The sequence below is a fragment of the Sapajus apella genome, unplaced genomic scaffold, assembly GCF_009761245.1.
Source record: "Sapajus apella isolate SASKATOON/1434 unplaced genomic scaffold, GSC_monkey_1.0 scaffold74, whole genome shotgun sequence".
NCBI classification, from domain to species: Eukaryota; Metazoa; Chordata; class Mammalia; order Primates; family Cebidae; genus Sapajus; species Sapajus apella.
This window is the reverse complement of record NW_022437014.1, coordinates 2,194,103-2,212,763: the sequence shown is the minus strand read 5'-3', so window position 1 is coordinate 2,212,763 and position 18,661 is coordinate 2,194,103. Positions and strand designations below refer to the sequence as shown.

The following is an 18,661-nucleotide window of genomic DNA, read 5'->3' as shown; positions in this document are numbered from 1 at the left end:
CACTCAAATTCAACAAGCACCCATAATCCAACGGGGAAAGAAGAGAAGTAGGTGGAGGTATAAATGAAACAATCCCAGCCACGAGTTGATCATTGTTGAAATTGGGTGACAGGGATGTGGGAGTTCATTATATTATTCTCTCTGCTTTGGTATATGCTTGGTATTTTTCATAATGAGGTTACATTTTAAAATGAGGGGAAAAATCTAAGTCATTGACTAGAGGAAACTGTGTATCTTGGAGAGGACAAACACATTATCACCTGTCTAGGATTATGGTTACATTTCAAGTCTATAACCAGATTCAAATGCTGCAACTAGTGCCAAAAGCTAAGTAAGTTTCTGCAAGATGAAACCCAACAGCATTAGATTGACCTTTTGTTGTTGTTATTGCTGTTGTTGCTGCTGGAAAAGCCCTTCCAATGTTTACAACCATCTGTTAAGAACAGGGTTTACCTTTCTCTGATCTAATCTGCCTCATCTGAGGTTTTACCTCTCACAGAGTATGCCCTCAATGTCTGCCACCCTTTAATGTTTGTGCCATAGGGACACATTCTGTTTATTTTACATTTTTACAATTTTTAAATTTTTTTTATAGAGACAGGGTTTCACCATGTTGGCCAGGCTGGTCTCAAACTCCTGACCTCAAGCAATCCACCTGCCTCAGCCTTCCAAAGTGCTGGGATTACAGGCGTGAGCCACCGCGCCCGGCCAGGGACACATTCTGTTAAGGCAGCAGACTCACAAGCTCTCCAAGTCAGGTTTTTGGAAGAAAGTGGAAAAATCTGGATGAAAATCAATTTTAACTATCATTACGGAGAGCCATGTTTTCTTTAAATCCGAAAGTCATGTCAGTATTGATAAGGACTCTATGACTGTTTCTTTCAATAAAACATCACATGCTTTCATCTACAGACCACTTTACTTTTTTTCTTTTCCTCTTTAAGTTCTGGTTAAATTCAAGACTCTAGAAGAAAATATTTCAGAATTCTTACCTCTTCAGTTCCTAAAGCTTGAGGCTCACCGGTAGGTCCGGCTGTTGAGAAAGCAGAGAGGAAACTGAAAAATTTTTAAAGGAAAAATACCATGATACACCTGAGCTGGATGATTAGAATGAACGATGTTTCTGAAACGGGTGTTGGTGGTAATGGCAGTATAGTTAGAAGGGCAGGAGTTCTCACAGGTCTACATTGCAGAGCCTGGAAACAAACCTTTTATGAACTCTTTTTCTTTTAAGAAATAGATTTGTGAAACCAGAGTCCCTTTCTTTGTGAAATCCCCTAGCATGCAAGAAAACATGAAAAAACACAAAGGCCACTTAGGAACCTAGGGGAAGCAGAGTTCTTGGTGGCAGAGTGGCACAGGCTGTACACTAATGGAATGAGTAAGAACAATCTTTCTTCCTGACCTATCGTGATTTGCTCCAAGTAGGCCCAAAGCAGCAGAGACCAACACACTCTTGCTCCAGGTGTTAGGGACAGAGTTTGAGGGCACACAGTTTGTGTGTATCTGGCACTTTAGGAGGGTGGAGAGGACAAGTGGGTGGTTATGAGAGTATCTTTGGCACCCAAAGCTTCTACAGGCTGTTTAGAAGTAGATGATACCGATGCCCTTAGCCACTAATGACCTCTGTGGTTATCGAGCAGAGGTGGCCTACTTTTGTCCAGTGCTGAGCATGGCTCCTAGGTGAGAAAGCTCCTGTGTAGATGAGCTTCTTTATTCCTGAAAAGCTATAAAGTGCTCAGCTCAAAGGGAATTGCTAAAGCCTCAAGGAACACTTTCCCATTCCTATTTTGCTGTGTTTGAGAACAAACAGATATCTCACATCTAGCGTATTATGAATGAGGATGGAACTCAAATTCACAGGAGGACCAAGTGAACATCGGTGTCTCCAGAGATCTCACATACTTGAGACTGGCATGTGTGCTACAATCTCAACCCAACCAATTATATTCCCAGACTACCATAAGGGCCATATGCTTTTAAATGGGATAAAGTTATCAGAAAGCCATTATCTCATGATTAATGACAGCAAAAAGAAAAAAAAAAGCCAAGGGCTAAAAACAACTTATTTTCAGAGAATGAACCACAGGGTAACAATGACTGGGTGGGACATGCTAAATACGCCTGTTCAAGGGTGTTCTGGGTCCAGCACTCATGTATTATTGGTGATGGTAGAAGCCGCCACACTTTTCTGGAAAACAATCTTGTCTTGTTTATCAAGAGACTCAAGTATGTTCTCAGTCATTGTTTTAGTGATGACACCCCTTGAATTTAACCAACACAAACCCAAAATGGGGACGAGGAAGAATTAAGGTGTTAGAAATAGCCTAAATATCAATAATTCAACCTAGTCAGTAAAACAGAAATGCCACATGATAAAATTTTAAAACAATGAATACAAGAAATTTAAATGGGCCAGATGCAGTGGCTCACGCCTGTAATCCCAACACTTTGAGAAGCCAAGGATGGAGGAACGCTTGTGTCCAGGAGTCTGAGATCAGCCTGGGCAACATAGCAAGACACATCTCTACAAAAAAAAGTCAAAAGTTAGCCAGGCATGGTGACGAACACCTGTGGTCCCAGCTACTTAGGAGGCTGAGGGTGGGAGGATAGCTTGAGCCCAGGAGATTGGGGCTGCAGTGAGCCATAATCATGATACTGTACTCTAGCCTTGGTGACAGAATAAGACTCTGTGTCAAAAAAAAAAAAAAAAAAAAAAGAAAAAAACATTTAAATGATTAAAAAATGCATTTTATATTCTCTTTTTACTTTTTAAAGTTAATAAATACCGTTACTTTAAAAAGTAACTTAAAGTTACTTAACTTTATTGTAAAGTAAAAAGAATATAAAATGCATTTTTTGTCATCTAAATTTTAAAGTTAAACAAAAAAAGAATATAAAATATTATACATAGTGTGACCTCAACAATTTTCTAATATACATATTTACACATATATTTTTTTCTAACATGTATTTTCTGTCTTAATATGTTTTTCTAATATATATACATTAACATACATATATATTGCATTATGGAACACATTTTCTTGTATAGTTATACATAATATCTTTCTGATACATAAGACTAGAAGAAAACACATCAGAATATAAACAATCTATTTCCTCTGTTCAGTAGAGTAACAGAGATGGCAGAAATTGCTAGATATGCCCTAATATCTGTTCTCCTCTTCCTCCATGGTTTTAATAGAAAGCTAAGCTAAGCAGCTACTTTCCCCAACCTCTCTTGCTGCTAGCTATGTGGCCATGTGACAAAATTCAATGGTACAGCATCAAAAGTGTTATGTGTAACTTCTGGGTCAGGCCCTCCCCTTCCAACTTCTTCCATCCTGCCCATTATAGCAGGGCCCTTATGGTAAGCCACCTTAGACAATGAAAGCAAGAGAAACATAGAACAACAGGATAGAAGGAGCCTGGGTCCCTGCATGATCTTGCGGAGCACAGCTACCTTACCGTCCTGGGTCATCCATGTCTGGATTGTTATGTTAAAAAGAAATAACTTCTAACTTACGTTAGTGACTATGAAATCAGGCCTCTGTTACATGCAGTTCAACCAAAAACTTAGACGGAGCAATTTTTATTTTTTTCTTTTAAATTTTCAATATTTTCCACATTTTCAATAATCAGTATGAATTACTTTGATAATCAGAAAAAAAGTAAGTTAAGTTTTGTTTACTACTGTTAAGAAATTAAATTTATAGTAAAGTTTGGGCAACATGTGCTTTCTTTCCACATATGAGAGGAAAAATGAAATCTATAGTTTAAAAAGTTCAGCTTTAAAATCTGATTGAGGCATACTCTAACAGTAAAACTTTAGTCAATACATTATAATTATTCATTTCAGAGGACATCCAGACTTTTTTTTTTTTTTTTTTTTTGAGACAGGGTCTTGCTCTGTCATCCAGGCTAGAATATAGTTGTGTGAATGTGGCTCACTGTAGCCTCAACTTCCTGGGCTCCAGCAATCCTCCTGCCTTAGCCTCCCAAGCAGTACCTGGGACCTCAGGTGTGCACCATAATGCCCAGCTAATTTTTTTATTTTCTGTAAAGACAGAGTGTCTCTACATTGCCCAAGCTGGTCTCGAACTGAGGGGTCAAGCAATCCTCCTACCTCAGCCTCCCAAAGTGCTGAGATTACAGGTGTGAGCCAATACACCTGGCCAGACTTCTTAAAGTACGTTTAGAAACAGTCTTAAAAACAGATTTGTATGTACACTCAAACCTTTAATTTAAGGGTACTGTTTGTTCTTCACATGGAATTATACTGGATCACTCCTACAGTAATTCCACTGGCCCAAGAATTTGGTTGATTATCCATCAACTGAGTGTACGCTTTGATTTTATTTTCCCTTGGAGCACTAATAGATTTGGTAGAGCTCACGTAACCTCCCTGGTGTCCTTTGTGTCCCATAGGCCTCCATTATAAGATGGCTGTCCAAGAGAAAGGACTCATTGCTAGTCCATAAAATAGAGGGAAAGATATCTTGCCTACTTGGGAATCAGATCTGAAACAACGGTCTCATTAAAACCAGTCTTTAACCATATAGGAAGAATAACATGGCGATATCATTTAAACCTGCAATAATGTTCATCAGCAGCATTTGGTGCCTTTTAGATGATCGTTAAAACCTTATGCATAGACATACAAGACACTCCACAGGGTTGACCTTAGAGACTTACATGAAGTCATGTATCAGAGAAAGAAACTACTTTTCCCCAAGAGAATGCCAAATGGTCCTTTTCTCCCTTGTGAACCACAATACCCAAAACTAATATGGCTAACTTATATTCAATAACAAAGGCAAGATGCCAGTTTCTTCACTTCCCTCTCAGAATGACTATGCCAGTGCATTCTCAAGAAACCCCTTTGCTCTCTCCTGCAGTAGGCAAATTGAAGCTGATAGTCAAAGCTCTGAATTCTCAGTTTCTCTCCCCCTCTTGCCTTTGCAGGAACATAAGCAAGCCAACTCAACAGACCTAATTACCATGGTAACAACATGCACCGTGATTATGAGTGTGTTTGTTTTTTAAAATGACTCACAGATTGTTCCCCCAGAAGCCCCAGACACACAGGTTTCTGGCTGGTTTATAAAATCCATCTGAAGTTTTCTTGCAAATATCTTGTGCCTATTATCATAACTGGTGTGATGACGAGAGATTCACCAAATCAAATATGCCCTTCTCCGTAAGGACGAAAAAAACCCATTTTGTTCCTTAAACACTCTGAGATTAATCAATTTAAACCTCAGGTTTATAATGAAATTAATTTGAGTTTATACACTGGAGATAATTAATCTGTTCCTAATTTAAATAATTAAGGTATTTCATAATGTAGTTTTAGAGACCCAAATGAAATAATCAGGTGAAATAAACTCTGTGGTGAAAAATATGAAATAAATATGCAAACAGCCTAAATCTTTGGGTGCATAACCACATGTAAAGTGTTATAAAAGAACAGATGTCAGTCTTAATACCAAGATGTTTTTAAATTAATCTATAAAACAACAGCATTTCTTTTTAAAATGCAAACATCAAAGAGTCCAGACATTTGGAAGAACTGTGGACTACTTCCACTCATTTAGTTAATAAATATCATTTAAGACCCTCTATGAACTAAGCACCATTGTTTATAACTGGAAAATCACAATAGGTCTTAGAGAAGACTATTTTCTCACTGGAGGCAAAGGCCATGGCTCAGTGCGGTATCTTCTCTTAGTAAGCTCCTCTCTTTCACAAGGCACCATTCTGGGTAAAGCTTTCAGTGAGAGGGAACATTACCTATTGATTATGCCAGGCTTGGAATTCAGAGTCCTAACATCGGCCTCACAGTGCACTCCCTCAACAAAATAACAAAACAAAACAAAACATATATATATGCTAGTAATTTTGATATGTTGATTTCTTCTGTGTGAAGTAGAAATAAACCCTATTTTAAAAGAAAATTTTTAAATGGAATTTATATAAATCTATTTCTCTTAAATCCCTTGAGGCTAACATAATACATTACACACGGAACACATACACACACACAAAATAATCATTTAAAATTACTATATCCAAACAGCTACTGTACTGTAACCGATAATGTATTTTTTCTCTAGAGTTCGAAGGGAAAACCAGAGTGTTTCTGTCAATATAGGCTACCTTATATTAGGGCAACAACTCAAAACTCTCTGGCTTATTTGTGAAAGCTTATTTCTCACTTTTCCTCCAAGTCCATTGCGGTTTGGCAGAGATGATCGTTGTGTTGTCTTGACTGTAGGGCCCAGGCTTAAGAGTGCAGAGCCCACTCTGTTCTCCAACCACTGCACTCACATGCTGGTTCTTATGGCTTCTTCCAGGAAGTGACACACTTTACTTCTGCCCACTTCATCGGCCAAGGCAAGGCATGTGGCCACGCCTAACCAAAGCAGACTGGGAAGTGGAAGTTTATCATGAGTGGGAAAGGAAAACTGGAGATATTTATGGCTAAGCACATGGATTCCTAAACAAATAGCACGAACCTGAGACTGACACTTAATGAAGTCAAAACAGCATCTGATGATCATAGGCTTCCTTACGGGATGACTTACTCCAAGGTCTGAGCACTTATGATTAACGTGGGGCCATAGCAATCACTTCTGCAGAATTTGGTACAAATCCATTGGATAGAATAAAAGATACTCCACTGCAGATATGCGGTAACAATAAATTATACTAATAATATAGAATAATTATACTACAATTCAGGCAGCTTGCTGAACATTTCACATTAATAAATGTATTAATAAATACATTTATAATAAAATTACATAATACTGTAATTTTCTCCTGACAGTTTTGTGAAGTAGATATCATCTTATTTCCTATTTTATAGACGAGGCAACTGAGGCATAGAAAGCTTAAGCAACTTGCACAAGTAACTGACTCCAAACTGATGTTCTTGAACTACTACATTCTCCCATGTGTTGTCTTCGAATGTTACTTTTCTACACTACAGTACTTTATGATTATTTTCAGATGAATAAGAAAAGACTAGTTGGACCATTTTTTTTTTCCCTAGGAATTTTCACCTCTACTTACTTAAATTTTTCTAATTAATTTTCAAAGTCATAAAACCATTTAATATCCACTTTTTTTCAAAGAAAAAAATAAAACTGTCCGTGAAATGCCTTAAGGCCCATACATAGCAATGTTCCCCAAACACAACCATCATTCATAAGGTTTAAAAAAATGGCAAAGGATGAATTCAGTTCTCCCAAACAAAGCCTCTAAAATGACAGTGAGGTGTTTCTTTCAGTTTAAATTTTTCACAATTTTTCTTATATGAGTCTAACACAGATCAGATAAATGCCCTCCTTAAACAGAGCTCTGTTGGCAGAGTCTAGAATTAACTTACTTTCCTGTTAAAAAATGCAAATCTAAGAGTAGGAGGCACTCCATCATTTATTAGAAAAAGTGCTCCTACCATTAATGCTTAGTCTGTTATGATGAACATGCACAGAAACACAGCATACAGACAAGTAGTCAAAACACTGTAATGACAGCAATTCCACTGAAATTTCTATTTTCCACTATTGCTCCTTCACATACATAGCCTCTGAAATACAATGCCCAAGTAGGAAGCAGGAACTATACAGAGAATGCAATGAGAATGGAACTGTACGTGTTGCCTCTGGAGCTGCAAAGCGGAAACTTTTCTAAATAACTCATAATCAGAAATTCCAGAGATGACCCATTCTTCTTTACAGGTACTGTAACCAACAAAATACCTACCTCTCTAGCGAAAACAAGGTTTTCATTTAGGTCTGACAGATACTATACACAGAACACTGGCGTCTCTAGCTCATTACTTGGCCCAGGGTAGATTATTATATAGACCAAATTGATTTAAATGACCAATGAGGAAAATTCAATTTAATTATATATGCCTTTTACAATGCAGAAATGCAGGGCTGGTTGTCTAAATTAAATGCTATTCTTATTGCTTTATAGGACCTGATGTATTTCCTTCTGGAATATTTTGTTTAGAAGGTTATTCTTTACTTTGCCTAGCTTCCGCCTGTCTGTATTTTTCACCGGGATTCTTCCTCTGGCCTACCTAGATCATCACTACCAACAAAAACCAGGTTTTTAAAAATATATATTTTAACTTTTATTTTAGGTTCAGAGGAACATGTGCAAGTTTGTCATATAGCCCAAAACAAGGCTTTTGTTGCATTCAATGTTGTGTGATATTGCTCAGTTATTTAAATTTTTTAGCCTTGATATCTTCACTTATAAAATGGGAATAATAGTAGTGGCTGACTGTATTGACCCACTAACTCCCCCTTCCTGCTAACAGAACCAGACCCTTTTTCTGGGGTCTGATGGCTTTGTTCTTCAGAGAGGTTCTCGATGGCCTCAGGAGGAAACTCAAATTATCCAATCAGAGCAGTCTTGTCTGCCTAGTTAGTCATACATATAGCATGTGAGTTGTGAGGGGAAATTCCACTGGACACAGATTTTCTGTGACTTTAAAAAGAGCTGCAGCAAGGCAAGGCAGCTCACACCTGTAATCCCAGCACTTTGGGAGGCCAAGGTGGGAGGATGTATTGAGCTCAGGAGTTCAAGACCAGTCTGGGTAACACGGTGAAACCCCATCTCTACTAAAATACAAACATTAGCTGGGCATGGTGGTGTGCACCTGTGATCCCAGCCACTCAGGAGACTGAGGTGAAAGGATCAGCCTCCCACCTGCAGGTTGAGGCTGCAGTGAGTTATGATCATGCCACTGCACCCCAGCCTGGGTGACAGAGTGAGACCCTGTCTCAAAAAAACAAAAAGAGCCACATAAGATATCAGCCACCCATTGATATGCCTCTACATACTGAAATACACCTATAATTCCAAAATTATAGAAGCCATGTCCACATAGTGAGGGGAATCAACCTGCTGAAGGTGTCACAGTAGGAGGAAGGGAAGAATCCAGGTTGCTAAGGACATTATCCAGCTACCACATAGTAGCTGGATAACTACTCTGAAGTTACCCTCTTTTCAGAAGGTCTTGAGATCAATTTCCTATTGTTTACACCACGTTAGTAGGGCGTTCTTTTACAAGCAGCCAGAAATATCCTGATAGAAAAATACTGTCCTTATTTCATAGGGTTATTTTAAAAACTAGATAAAACAGTAATGTATACAAAGTATCCAGCACAAACTGAATGTCTAACAAATGCTTATTCTCAACTTGATTCTTGACATATGTTGATCTTCATTCATTCAAACTAGTTAGTGCTTTCTTTCCTCTGTGTGATATGAACGTCTCCTCTAGGAGGTTTTCCCTAGTTCCCCAAAACAGAATTAAGGGCAGAAGTCATTGCTTTCTCCTTTTTATGCAGATAAAGATAATATCAAGTACCTCAGGTTATTTTAAATAATAAGAATGGTGTTTAATTCAGACAAGTAGTGTAGTCCTAATTGCAGTACAGAAAAAAAGTGTAATCAAACAGAGTAGTCTTCCTGACTGTGTAAATCCATTTGAACTAAATAAAACCATACCCAGATCAAGTAATCAACATAGCAGCCAAGTATTCTGCATTTGGAGTCCACAAAGTTTACTGAAAAGCGGCTTTCTGTAGAGAAAAGACATATTTTGTAGATTACAGTACATGTATGTGAAGAAGGCTGCATTTCCTCTGAAGTTTCACCTCATCCTTATTTCAGAAATGTACCTGCACCTTCCGCTGAAAACATTCTCCACAAGCCCCCTTTGCCCCAATATCTTTACATGGCTGACTCCTCACCATCATTTTGGTCTCAACTCAAATGTCACCTCTTTAGAGAGGCATTCAGGGATTACCCAACAAAATAATATCCCAATTACCCCTGGTAGCATAGGCACAGTCTCCACCATTCAAACTTCCTACTTCAATCCATCAAAGAGCACTCACCACTACCTGATATTTTCTTTTACTGTAATTCATTTATGTCCGGGTTCCAATCCTGGTTGATTCTGGTTTAATTACTCTGGGGTGAGGTTGGGACGTAGATTTTTTTTTTCCAAAGTACCCTCTCAGTGATTTCTAATGTGCAGTTGGATCTAAAAACCACTAGTTTATGTGTTTATTGGGTCTCTCCCAATTCTAGAATGTAAGTTTCAAGAAAACAACTAGTCGATTTTTTCATCCTTGTCTCCCTGGCATCTTGAAGAGCACGTGGCACACTGCAGATGTTAAGACTTTGAACAGACCGACTAATTGTATTATAATTATATTTCTGTATTGTCTGTTTTCCCCACTAGTCTGTGAGCTCTTAGAGGACAAGTACTATGTCTAGTCCTCTCTGCATCAAAAAATGAGTCACTCAAGAATGTTCATTAAATAGATGAATGATAAACAAACTGCATTGTGTGCTGTAAGAAAGATAAAGATGAAACCAGATGTGACCACTGTCCTCAAGGAGCCTGGAGTGTGGTCAAAAGAAAAAACTATGTGGATTGCTGTTATACACACTAGAATAAGCTAGATGCTATGATGCAAGAATAAAAGATTTCAGAGGAGGCATTGTTTTTTATTGGGGAAAAAGGGAAGAAACCAAGGGAGGTTTCCTGAAAGAGGTAGCATTTGAACTGAGCTTTACAGGCCAAATGGAATTTGGTTATTCAGAGAAGTAAGACTGTGGGAGTGAAGAATGGAAGGGGAGGCAGGAACTAACTTATCCCAGGCAGAGAGAAAAGAACTCAAAAAACAAATCAGCCCAACTGGAGGTTATGGGGCCTGAACTAAGACACTGGCTACAAACATGGAAAAGAGTCAGTATCAAGGCATTTTCCCACACACAACGGTGAAGGGCTATGCAACTTCCTGCAACTAGGGGTCCTTCGTGAGGAAAAGGGTGAAGTTGAATTGTCATAACTGAGGTAATGAGAAATGGGGTGTCATTATCAGTCATGAAATCAGGTGAGGAGCTGATTTTGACGAGGGGGAAAGGTGATGGTGAGCATGGTTTTGAACATGTGAGTTTCGTTTTCTGTAGGGTAGATGTCTAGTGAATTTGCAGGCAGCTTGCTGTGCACGCTGACAGAGGAGGTGAGAGATCAGGATGGTTAATCCGATTTGGGATTGACCCACACAGTGACAATGACTAAAATCACAGGATGAATTTAATTAAGGGAGAGGGAGAAATTAAATGGCCAAAGACTCGTATCTTAAGAACACTCAAATTTGGGGAACAGAAACTGAAGTTAGTGAAGTTGGAGCCTTCTGAAAGATAGGAGGAGATTTGTTTCATCTACTCCTTGATTACTTTGTGTGTGTATGGAAAACTAAGCATGTTTACAGGCCAAGAGGAAAGGACCAATAAAGAGAAGAAACTAAATATGTAGGAAAGATGGAATTATTGCCACAACATAATTCCTTAGAAAGTAAAAGGGAATGGGATAGAGAGTCCAAGTAGAGGGTGTACTCTTGGCTTGACAGAAAGGCTATGTTCATTTGACTTAGGAAGAAGAGGAGAATGAGTGATGTGGATGATGCAGATGTTTCTGTTCCCCTCCATATACGTATGTTGGGACCTGATCCCCAGTGCAATGGTATTAGGAGGTGAGGCCACCTTTGGAGGTGATTAGGTCATGAGTATGGGGTCCCATGAATGGGATTAGTGCCCTTATAAGAGAGACTGGATGGAGCCAGCTGGCCCCTTCTGCCAGGTGGGGACACACAGAAAGTGCCATCTACGGGCCTTTGCCAGACATTGATCTTGAACTTTTCAGCCCATAGAAGTGTAAAAAAAATAAAATAAAAATAAGATTTTTGTTGTTTCTGGGTTACCTCCTCTGTGGTAATCTGTGACAGCAGTTTAGGTGAACTAAAATAAAGGAAGACATGGTGAAATTTTGAGGTGGTAAGAATGAAGTTGAAGAAGCCTGTAATATGTGTCTTCTCAGAAACACAGAAGGTGAGGTCACTTCTAATGAATAAAGGCAGTAGGGACTTGGTTGAATGGTTTCCATTGAAAATGCACAGGAGAGAGTGAAAAGTGAAATAAAAAACAAAGGAGGAAGGAATTTTGAAAGGACAGTAATGGCCCCGCTGAGATGCAGTGCATCTGGAGTAGAACCAGTCAGCCCAGTTTTCAGCTCCTCTCCTCTACAGGGGAGTGCTGGGTTCCTGGGAAGAATAACAGGGGAATGCCTGATCCCACCTTCGGGCTGGCCAGAGAGCAAGGGAAGGCCAGGGAACAGGGAAGAAGTGGTCAAGAGACTGGTTTTTCAAAGCCTTTTCATTAAGACCTTGACTGTTTACACATATTTGCCAAGAGATAAAGGGGTTGATCCTGACTTATCTTGAGCCTGGGAATACAGTGGTACCACTTCTAAGAAACATGTTATCACTGAAGTTTGAAAATGGAGCTCCCTTGTTTTCAGGGTTTAATGAACTCCTCTAGAGATTATCTGAACATTGACAACCACTAAATACAACTTGTTTTCTTTAACATAAGAATTTTCACGAACCGTATATCCACAGATATGTCTAATACTCTTACATGAAAATTTAAATCTCTGTTCCACAGTGGCATCTTTTACACATGAACAACTCTGTACACAGAAACTCCAAATTTACATAGGGTACTAAATGTAAACAGTCTACTCTTTTTAAATAAAAAACAAAATAGTTTGGTCTTACAATTTTAAATGTGATAATGTAAAAAGACTTTGGCTAATATGGAGGTAAGAGAAATGGAGTTTTAATTGGGAGGTAAGGAATTAATGAACTATGCAACTCTAAACTCCAGGCCTATTTTATTATCCTTATAGAGAGGTCAATATAGGCTAGCTCACCCCCAGATCATTTTTAGCTCTACCATTCTAGCATGTCCTAGACCAGGGACTAAGTTCTTTTTAAAATTTTTGTTTATTTTTAATTGAAAAATAATAATTGTGTACATTTATGGGGTACAATGTGATGTTTTGATACATGTATACATTGTGATGATCAAATCAGGCTAATTAACATAGCCATCACCTTGGGGGTAAGGGTGGGAGACTAAATCTTAACACAGCACTGCAACTCCTCCCCCACTCAGATCTAGTAAAGCCAGGCACTTGGGTTCTCCCAGTAATTGTAGAATGAACAGATTTGCAAATTAAATAAAACTGGGGTCATTATTTGCAAACTTGCCCCCACCTCCCTCCCTGCCCCCCAGCACGAGGACAAAGTGCATTACAGAAAGTTAACATTAATCATTAAGGAGCTCTTCAAACCGTTCCAGGTCAATGTCTGCCCCCGCACCATAAAGCTCAGATACTGTTGCTATTCAGTAGGGTCCCCACTAATGGTTCCGCCCAACTCTCCTCAGCCTCACCATACCCTGCCTCACCAGTTTCAGGATTAGGAGTAAAATCTGTCTTGGAAAAGGAAACAGAGGATTCGTTATTTTTAAAAGTGGAATTTTGGTTAGAATCATACTTCACGGTAGAAACTTGTCTCAGAAGCCTGTTGTATTGTTTAACTACTACAGCCCCTCCCCACAAGTTAATGCCCCCCATTGTAAAGGATCTGAGAGCAATTCAGTACTTCAGTTTCTTTCCTCTTTTTCTGACTGTGCTACCTATTGAGCATTTTTCTCTGCTAATGAGAGGAGACAGTGGTGGTAGCCTGGTCGAAGATTTGACCAGTAGAATCATGGGTGTGACTATCTGCAATAAAGGTTTGAATTTCACTATCAGGTTCTTACATTACCAACTAGCAGAAGCTATATTTTCTTACTCCTTTTATTTTAAATGCTACTTTTGAGAGGAGTATTTTATTTGGGCAGGGATAATACGGCTGTATGAAGGAGGTTAAATACAAAGATTATGATTATGATCTAATGACACATTATGTTAAAAGATCCCATTTGAAAATATCTCCTCAAAAATCTGATTAAAAACTGGCAAAGATTCTCAACACAGTATTTCTGGGGAAAAACATCAGCAAGGAATATGAATAGACATTTTTCTAAGAAGATACACAAATGGCCAATAAGCACACGAAAAGATGCTCATCGCCACTAATGATTAGAAAAATGCTAATCAAAACCACAAGGAGATACCACTTCATACCTCTTAAAAAGGCTATTATCAAAAACATAAATAAAAAACAAAATAAATTTTGATGAGAATGTGGAAAAATTGGAATCCTTGTTCATTGCTGGTGGGAATGTAAAATGGTACAGCTGCTATGGAAAACAGTACGGCAGTTCCTCAAAAAATTAAATATGTAATTACTGTGTTCCACCAATTTCACTTCTGGGTTTTCAAAAGAAGTAAAAGCAGGGACTCTAACAGATATCTGTACACCTGTGTTCATAGCAGTATTATTTACAATACCCAAAATGTGGCCCAAATGTCCATTAAAAGAGAATAAATAAAGTACAGTCTATACATTCAATGGAATAGTATTCCAGCCTTAAAAGGAAGGAAATTCTAGCACATGCTACAACATGGATGAATCTTAAAGACATTATGCTAAGTGTATTACCCCAGTCACAAAAAGATAAATATGTATGATTCCACTTATATGGGGTACTTGGCCAAATTTATAGAGACAGAAAGTAAAATGGGGCTTTCCAAGGGCTGAGAGGAGAGAAAGAGGAGGTATTGATTAATGGGTATAGAATTTCAGTTGTGCAAGATAAAAACAGTTCTGTAGATAGATGACAGTGATGAGAACATCACAGCAATATAATCGCTACCACAGAACTGCATACTTAAAAAATGGTTAAAATGGGAAATGTTATGTTATGTATATTTTATCACTATAAAACAAGTCTCCCTAAACCTGTGAAGCAGTGGTAAAGGCCAAGAATATGCTAACTTTTCTTCATGCCACCAAGAAAGAAAAAAATAACATTTGATTACCTTCTATGTAGAAAGCGCTCACTTATCCGAACACAAAAGTAAAAACAAAGCAAAAAAAAACCACACTTTAATTATGTACTACTAATCCTTCTTTACAATGAGGAAACTTAGTTTCCTAAGTTAATGCACCAGATCAAGTAGTAAGAACCAGTGATAAGATTAAAAGACAGATCTGCCTGGCTCCAAAGCCTGTGTTCTTTCCATTCCACAGTGTTCTTTCCTCCTATCCACAGAAGTCTTTTATGAACAGCCTTTCTACTTTGACTATACAGCTTTTAGACTTAAAAGTTGGGCCTGCTTTCTGAAGCAAGCTAAACAAAGTCAGTCAACCAAACACATTCACTACATGCCCACCATATGAGGCCCAGGGCTGGCCACGAAATAATGGAGTCATGTTTCCATTCAGCCATTGGCCATATGGCAGAAAAAAAAAAGTTCAATTAAAATTTCAGTGTTGGTCTACTCCTCAAAAGCCAGTGAATACCCCAAGCAAAATCACTGTGTCTTTCAATGTTCCATATGGCCAGAATAAGCGGAAATAGTTTCATTTTACAGTGTAGAAGCATATTCATCTTTTTCCTAAACATTCTACCATCATAGCTACTGATCTGCTATTACTCACTAATGTTCTGCTTCAAGCTGGAATTTAACAATTAAGAAAATGTTTTGTGCTATGCAGACAATAGGCATCTCTTAGTTGTTTTCAGAAAGACAGCAGGGCTCTCTTGACTCTACTATGCCCATTGGACAGGTTTCATTTTCTTACTCATAAGTAACGCAGGTTGTCTGTGTCTCCCCAAACAAAGCAGGGTGTTGGCATTATCTAGTGAATACAGCCTGCAGAGGTGTAAGTACCAAAGGGTAAGCCTGTCCTTGTCCAGGCAACTCAGGCTCCCAACTTTTTACTTCATTTAATGATGCACAGCTTGATTCTAGAACTCCATTGGGGCATTCTGGGTCCAAGATCTACCTACCCTACGTCTCCTCTCTAAGAACATGATCTTTACATATTTCCCTTTAGGATGCAAATAGGAAGCAGAACTGCAAAATCCGTGTTGTGACTTGTTTTGCCCACAATTTTGATTAAATTCAGTGAATCCTTCAAGGAGCTCCATGGTTTCAATACCAGCAGTACTTTGTCTCCTAGGCATGGTGCAGGTTTACTTTAATGAACAAGAAACCTCTGAGAAACAGACATTTTTTTTTCCTTTAGTAACTATACAAGCTTCCCATCTCTCAAAATGTGCTGCTACTCCACAGATTTTGAAAAGCCGTATCGATTTCATAAAGACAGCATTAAAAACAGCCCTATAGCCCTTCACAAGTGAGAATGATGATAAATGAGGAGGCATATACCTATATACACTCTCAACTGGCATATGTGGTATTCAAGAACGTATGTTTTAAGAATTTATGAGTGTCAAAATATTGATTTTTTTTTTGTTATTTTTACTCCACTATAAGCAGTTTTTTCTCTTTCTTCTGAAAAATTATCTCCTTTCATTATAGAAACTCTAGAAAAAAAAAACGTTTTATCAATGACCACTTACTGCTTAACTGTACTTTCTGCTGAAGATGAAAAAGCTTAATTCTTTAAATCATGCTACACTAGGGTATTAAACTCTCCTACATATCCTGTCAGAGGCAGCTCACAATCTCAGTTCTTATCAGCTAGACCTATTTGGTGTACGTTTATATATCGTTCATAAATATGAACAAGTCATTGTCCCAGGCTCTATTTAAGAGCATCCTTTGCTCAAGAAAATCAAAGAATAAAAATCACGTTCTCACTTTACTACTTCAGTCTATCTGCAGTATATTCACATAAGGAAACAACCCTGCTGCACTTTTTTATTTTGTCCTTCTCCGAGGGTAACAACCACCTTGACCTGGAGGTGAATAAAATGCACATAAACATGAAATCCATACATCTTGATTCTGGACAAGTTAGTGGCCTTAAACCCTCCACGCTCCTTTGAACAAGGATGCAACTTTAGGAGAAGATCTACACCCGGCAAATCATAGCTGTGTCTGAGGTTATCCTGAAAGCAGCTGCACAGAGCTGAGGGAGGAAGACTGTTTTTTTAATGGTAAATACTGCCCCTCACATACGCAATTCAAGCCTTTGTTGGCAAAATCTAAGTATAAAAGAATTTAACTCCCCAAAAAGCCAAATCACAGCCATTATTTTTGCAAATCAGAAGATATCAGTGCAATGTGTAAGAAAGAGAATGCAATTAATATTTTACACCTCTTACACTCCTAAAACAAGGGGACTGCAAGGCTCTGATGACCAGACCACAGCTTCCCAGCCCCAGATGGATTTCGACTCAGCCCTGGTTTTCTTCCAAGAGAACTATACAAACAGCTTCTTGTATTTAGTATGTTGCCCTGTCGAGTCACCAAAGCTACGCACTGATGATGAGGGGTTTTTTTTTTAAGCAAATGTGTCATAAACGTGGTCATTCTCAAAGACCCTTCCAAAAGAATCTAATCATTTTCCCTAGTCCTGAAGCGATGTCTCTATCATCCCTTAGAAATCGTACCTTTAAACCACAGGCGATGGTCTTTTTTTCTCAATTAAAAACGAGCAACATGGAAAACGTTTCCTTTACCTTAGCTCCCGAGGCTTGGTCAGAGGAGCGTGGTTTTTCCCGTCTCCGGAGCTGATCTGTGCAGGGGAGCTCCGGCGCAGCCCAGCCCAGCCCAGCCCAGCCCAGCAGTAGTAGGAGTTGCCCACGGAGCGCGGCGGCAGCGTTGTGAGTATGTGTAGCGGCGGCGGCTGCAGCCCAGGGACTAGTCCCCACCCAGCTTTGTCTTCAATCAACGTTCTTTCTACAGGAAGCAGCGCATCTCCCACTTCCTCCTCTTCTTGGTAGCTGTTAGCGGCTTGCTTCTTTTCCCTCTCATTTCCATTTCAGGGCTTACTCTGGTGGTTTTGTCTGCTCCTGGGCTGCGGACAGTGATTTGACTATAATCCCCTTTCTCCCTTTGTTCAAGTCCCTGTGGTGCTGACTGTTCCTTCCTTCCCCTTTCTCATCCCCCACCATCACCTCCACAAGAGCTTCCCCACACTGCTCAGCTGGCCCCCTTCCTGGCACACCGCCTGCTTTTTTAGCCTTAATTTGGCTTGTTGCTATTGTTGTTCTCGCTGTTGTTGTTGCTGCTGCTGTTTTTTTTGGGGAGGGGGTTAACAGCCCCTGGCCAGGTTATGCACCGCCCCCCCCGCCCCCCACACCAGATCCTGCACCAGCCTGCCCTCTTCCTTCTCATTCACTGTGGTCCCCATCAAGCCAACTAACTGGGAGCTTGCAGCTTCTCACTGAAGCATTTTTCTCTGTGGCCAACATGTCAGATGTTTCATTTCTCCAAGGTCCCACTACCACTGAGATCTTACTTAACCCACATGCTGAGAAAAGAATGGCCCTGATAAGTATTCTTATGGGGCACGGGAACTAAACCAAGTTTGACGGTGCTACCTATAGGCCTAATAGTGAAGATGTATTCCCAAAAGATTCGCATAGATCGGAAGGAATGGGGGGGCACTGAGTGCTGCGCATTCCCAACAGAGAAACTAAATGGGCCTCTCTCCATCCCACACACACTAGAAGGGCTAAAAGGACTCTCGTGATCCTCCAGTCCGTGATCCTCCAGTCCCTTTCCTTCATTTTAGGAGGTGATATTGTGGAACACACAAAGTAGAGCCTGCAAGCTGTCTGTCTGCCACAATTTCAATCCAAGCTGCCATTACTGACTGCATAAACCTGAGCAAATTATTTAACA

General features: G+C 39.3%; 1 protein-coding gene across 2 annotated transcripts in view; it reads right to left on the bottom strand.

Moving 5' to 3' along the window:
• GNG2 (G protein subunit gamma 2) overlaps positions 1-18,177 on the bottom strand; it is a 111,142-nt gene extending 92,965 nt beyond the window's left edge. The window contains exons 1-2 of one of the 2 annotated variants that reach the window (XM_032251061.1): positions 17,494-18,177; positions 993-1,033 (exon numbers count right to left, since the gene is read on the bottom strand). The gene's annotated coding sequence lies outside the window, so the exon portion shown is untranslated. The remainder of the gene's footprint in view (positions 1-992; positions 1,034-17,493) is intronic. The other variant, XM_032251062.1, reaches the window with a different exon arrangement.
• Positions 18,178-18,661: the final 484 nt, after the last annotated feature.